Source organism: Dipodomys ordii, unplaced genomic scaffold, assembly GCF_000151885.1.
Source record: "Dipodomys ordii isolate 6190 unplaced genomic scaffold, Dord_2.0 Scaffold245, whole genome shotgun sequence".
Taxonomy (NCBI): domain Eukaryota; kingdom Metazoa; phylum Chordata; class Mammalia; order Rodentia; family Heteromyidae; genus Dipodomys; species Dipodomys ordii.
Genome location: NW_012267461.1, coordinates 1112227 through 1117775, shown reverse-complemented (window position 1 = coordinate 1117775; position 5549 = coordinate 1112227). Strand labels below are relative to the sequence as shown.

At 50.8% G+C, this 5549-nt stretch overlaps 1 protein-coding gene across 1 annotated transcript in view; it reads left to right on the top strand.

The window, feature by feature from the left end:
- The window catches only part of LOC106000827 (ral guanine nucleotide dissociation stimulator-like), an 11696-nt gene that overhangs the window by 403 nt on the left and 5744 nt on the right, over positions 1–5549 (top strand). The window lies entirely within an intron of this gene.

Sequence of the window (5549 nt, the reverse complement as noted above, 5' to 3'; positions counted from 1 at the left end):
CTCTCATGCAGCCAAAGCAGGCTGCACAGTACAGGAAGGGGCAGGACAGACACTTAACCAGTGATCTATTGCACTAGGTCCCAACTGCTAAGTTTTCAGCACCTCCCCAGCTAAGTCCACAAGCAAAGGACCCAGGCAACATTTCCTATTCAACTAGTAACTGATACAGGGATTTTCAGTCCTCACTCCAGTTGCCTTTCTGCGGTCCTCACACTGTGTGCATTCTCCCCAGCCATGCGGGAAGCACACAGAAACAAGTATAGACCACACATGGTACTGTCTGCATCTTCTCACAGTCTTCACATACCATAGTCCTTACTAATTTATTGGCTGTATTTAAATTTTGTCAAAGTATGTATTCAGTTTGTTCAAGACCAACTCATGCAGATATCCAATTTAGAAGTAGTGACAAAAACACCTGTATTCAGGTCCTCAGGATGCTGGGGAAGGAGGCACCGGCCCTGTCTGGTTCTTCAGGACTTGCTCCAAAATCGCCACCTTGGCCATGCCTACAAAGCATGTGCTGACATGCTGACACAGGTGTGGATGTGGCTTCCTGCAAAGAGAAGAATGAATTGCCAGTGCCCTGGTTGGTGAGTAGTTGCATTTGTAAATATTCATGAGTGATGTCAAAGAGGAACCCCCTCAGTGAGCCCAGGCCTGGCTCCAGTGGACTGGGTAGCATCAGTTGCCATACATACTCAGGTTATGAATGAACCAGACCCTTCCTTTAGGACAGAATTTACCCAGGAAAATGTCTTCACTGTTGCACAGGCAGACTTCGTAGCTCTTCCCTACTATCGGAAGAGAAACAACCCAGAGAAAGGGGTCACAATTTGCAGAAATGGCATTTTACAAACTTTGTAGGTTTTCAGGAGCTCTGATGGGAGCTTCAGTGGGAAACAGAAGGGAAACAGAGGACCCTGTCTGCTTTGGGCCCAATTGTTGGTATTTTCTGGCATGTTTAGGTTGAGAGAGTCATGAGAATGTGATGAGAAGAGCACTAAGAATTCTGATGGCCTGTGGCGTGATGAACATCTGGCTGTCACTGAGCCGCCACATTGAGCCACAGCTGCAAGGAGGCTGAGTGCACAGTAAGGCTATGTCTGAAGAAGGTGGGCAAGCCTCCCCACCTGCTCCCCACCATGCGCTGTCTAAAGTGAGGCTTCTCCTGTCTTTTTACAATCTGCTAACCTGGCTTGAGGAGAAAGGGCCTGTCTTCAAAGAAACAGACGTTGAAGGTTCCATTTCAAATCTGGATCCCTGGAGAATGTACCAAATGGAGGTGTCAGCAAGAACAGGTTCCAGAAAGAGTCAAATCTGTTTGTGCAGAAGCTCTGGGGCCAGGTGTTTAGAAGGAACTGGCTGCAGAAAGGAAGCTCATCCTGCACTGCCTTGTGCTGGCAGAGGTGGTGCAGAGGTGCTGCTGCTTGGAGAAGTAGGAGAAGGAGCAGTGGGTACCACCAGCACCACATCACAGTTGGATGTTCTTGGCTATTTACTTCCATTCTTACCATTAAACATGTTGGAGAAAGAGGATGAGTATGCCGCTACCAATCGTGGGAGTGAGATTTGGAGTTGTGTACAAAGAAAGTCCATACCATGGTGGAGCTGAATTAATTGTGCCATACTTCCCCACCATCCTAAGAGGTGGACAATTGTCACTGGTATATTAGCCTTTGGAAATTAAAAACGGTTAAGTCTATAATGGTATAAAATAATAAGAACAGATATATCAAATCAATGTGATAGGCCTGGATTCTACCTGCAGCCCTCACACAGCGGTCACTTCCTCAGAGCAGGCAGGAGGAGTCAGGGACTGTATCATCAGGATAGATGGCAGGATCAGCGCCATGGTCGGCTTCTGTTGGGTGGCTTTAGAGCAGGAAACCCTGGCCTCTGTTTCCCATGAAAAAGCCCCCACCATGGCTCCCAGTCAGGCTGAATGCATAGACCTCCGTGGCCCTGCAGGCACGAACCATGCCAGTGAGCATAAGTTGCCATCATCAGAGTCTTGGGCACTGACTGTGGCATTTTTGTTTTCAGTCATGGGGCCTGAACTTGGCCTCTGTGCTGGACCTCAGCTCTTCAACTAAAGGCTAGTGCTCTACAAATTGAGCCATAGCGCCACTTCTGGCTTTTTCTGCTTATGTGGTCCCGAGGATTTGAACCCAGGGACTCAGGCATGCAAGGCAAGCACTGAACCACTGAGCTACCTTCTCAGCCCTGACTGTGACATCTTGAGCAAGGGAGCTGGTGGACCTAGGGAAGGAGCAGACAGGGAAGGGCACACCTAGGAATCTAGAGGCAAAGGATGCCAAGGTTCTCCCTCCCCTGCCAGGATCCCCGTGGTGGAGGCGCCTGTCCACTTCCCTGTTGCTTGAAAAGTGAAGGCCTCCCATCCCCACATTTCTCCACATCAACAAACTCCACGTCCAGGCTGCTCTCACTGTAACTCCTCTTCCCATGCCCAGTGGCAGCCGAAAATTCTCAGCCCTAGGAGCTGAGTGGCGCCCAATCCACTCTGGTAGCCCGATCCCTTGGTGCCCTTTCCACCTCTACCTCAGTGAACATGGTGCAGAAATCACTGGCTCTCCATGCCCACACTGGTCACTCCATGAGCCCACCAAATGAGCCCAGAGATTGGCCTCAAATTCTCTTGGATCCCAGGCTGCCACACTCTGTGACTCTCCAGAAGAGTAGAGAGCTGAGGATACAGGACACTGAACAAACTCCCCATTCTTTTCAGCTTCCCATCTCTCACCCACCCTCTCATTCGCACACAGACCTTGTGGCAGGCAGAGCTCCAATATGCGCATGTGAGGACCCATATGAATGAACACAGACGTGTGCCACCGTGTCTGTGTGGATGAATCTGTGTCTATGTGTCCATGTGAGGTCATGTGTGTACCTCTCTCAATAGGTGTGTTGAACAAGGGAGTCTCTCCTGGGTAGGCTTCCCAATAGAGAAGACGTCATCTGTGTGTGCACTTGTGAAATTCTCACCCCCACATAGAGCTCAGATGTTGCCTTTCCTTTTTCTTTGTCGTTCATTGTTGGCTTGCATGGATTTGAGATAGAATCTCTTGCCTAGTTATCCTCCTTGAACTTGGTATCCTCCTCCTGGAGGCTCCTACTACAGGAAAGAGAGGCCTAGGCAAGGACAAGTGGTTTGCAGTTTATTCTCTGTCTAGACACCATGTGCAGGGACTGAATCTCTACAAGAGTGCAGTGAAAATGACTGACACCAGCTCTAGGGTTCCCAAGCATTGGATAGATACTGGGTCTTATTCAGTGTATGATATGCTCAAGCAGGTGCTGGGTGGAAGCACTAGGAATGAATGGGTGACTGGGGGAGGCAGGCAAGCACAGGCACTTGTACATGAGGAGACATTTAAACTGGTAGGAGGGATCTGGTGGGAACTCATTAAGTGTGTCCTCATAACCATGACATTACCTAGACAGAGGACAGTTGGTTGTGTATGTGGAGTGTGTCTAGTTTGGCTCCTGCCCTGCCATGGGGCCCAGCTAGCACCCAGGGGACATTTGCAGAGGTCTGGTCTGAGGCTGAGTTCAGAAGAGGGGACTTCCCTTCATTGATGATGTTATCTCCAGAAATGATGTCACAAAGGGCCAGCAGGAGTTGGTGCTGGTTACCAGCTGAACCAGCTGAGCTGTGTGGAAAGCGGAGGGACAACAGGATGTTCTCCTGCTGTTGCCCGCTATTCCACAGAACAGCGCCACAAAGCGAGTTCGATATTGTTCGAAGACGCTGGGTTATCCTTTGTCCCAGTCGCCTGAGAAGAACTACACCATGTATCCCACGGGTGAATGAAGGAAGCAGGAGGGTGTGGAGGGAGGGCGAGTCCCCTAACCTACTACCTTCTGGCAGCCTCAGATGCCATGTGTTTACATTCTTGAGTGGGGTGTAAATACATGAGTTTGTGTGTGTGTGTGTTTGTGTGTGTGTGTGTGTGTCCCTAGGTTATTTTCATTGTATGGCCCTGAGCCTTTTCCCAGTGTGCTGCTGTTTCTATGTTTGAACTGTGTCTCATTTCTTCACAGCAGTTTGGGTGGGTTTTAGCCCCCACCCTTCCTGATCCCTGCAAAGCAGGATACCTACAGAGAGGCAAAGTGGAGAAGCTAGTAGACCACTTAGTGCCTGCCCTGCTCTTTGGAGACGCCATGTTTATCCCAGTGTTTCTGGGGACATACCGGACTTTCACGACTGCCCATCACGTGTTGAACCTGCTGTTCAACAAGTAAGTGCCACCTCTGATCCTAGGGATGGGCCCATTGGCTAGGCCTTGGCATGTGCTGCACCAGTGAGGATCTGCTTGGATCCTGACTACTGGCATGCTAGGAGCAACATCCTCACTGCCTGAGGCTGGAGCGGTGGGATGGGTCCTGAACAGGCCTGTCCACATCATGACCTTACACACTAGGGAGTGCAGGGATGTGGGCGGACTGGGAGAAGCCCCTTCTCTCATGAAGACCCCTTTCTACATCAAGGCCTCCTATGAATAAGACCTCAAGAAAAGCATTTTCCAAATTGACAGTGGTGGTTGATGTTCCATCTGGGCATCTTGACCTACCTGAACCTCACTAGGAAGCCCAGGGGAAACACTGAGAGATCCCATGCCCATTGAGGTGTGTGTGGGGGAGGAAGCTAGTGGGCTCATCATCTTGTGTGGGGATGCATTGCTAGACACATGGCACCACTCAGTGAAAGAACAGGGAAATCCTTCTCATCCTGAGCTCCATTCTCTGCTCAGAGAGACCATTGAGATTGTAGATGTCACATATAGACAGTGTGTGTTACATTCTTATGGTGTCTCCTAGATATTGCCGGTTTGATGTGTATGAGAAGGAGAAGGCAGGCGCGCAGGAGCACCTGCAGCGGTGAGTGTGCCTGGGGGAGGAGGGAGGGCATGTGTCTTAGAGGTGGTTGCAAAGAGCTGGCTTTGGGAGGCCTGGGCAAAGGGAAATTGAGACTCCTGAGGGGAAGGCTCAAGTCCAGATAGAAATGTGTCCCTGCAGGGATTGTGTGTGCTTGTTCTGTGCCTATGGAGGGTGGGAGAAGCCTCTGGCATGTGACCAACCCCGTCCCATTTGCCTGCCCTGGGAATCCTCAGGACCACACAGAACGGGGAGGGCCACACTGCACCATCATGGACAATCCCCTGAGATTCCAGGGGCCTCAGTGAGTGCTCAAGGGCCAGGATGTGCCCTTTGGATTGAGAGTCAGGACAAGAGTGTTCACACCTGGCTCTATGTGAACAGGAGGCCACTAGAGGCTGCCCAAGTGAGGAGATTCTGGGTTCTGGAGATAACAAGCAACAGGACAAAGCACTCCAAAGATGACTCGGGAGCATGCCCAGGGACAGCAGGCGGTGGGTGTGGGCGGGGTGGTTTCATCTGTGATGTAGGTCTAGTCGCATCCCTCGTGTAGACAATGTGTGTAGTGCAGCCAGGTGACCAGGCCCGTTATGGGCTATGGGCATGAGCAGGCCCAGGAGCCCAATTCATACACCTGTGTTTGAGGGGGT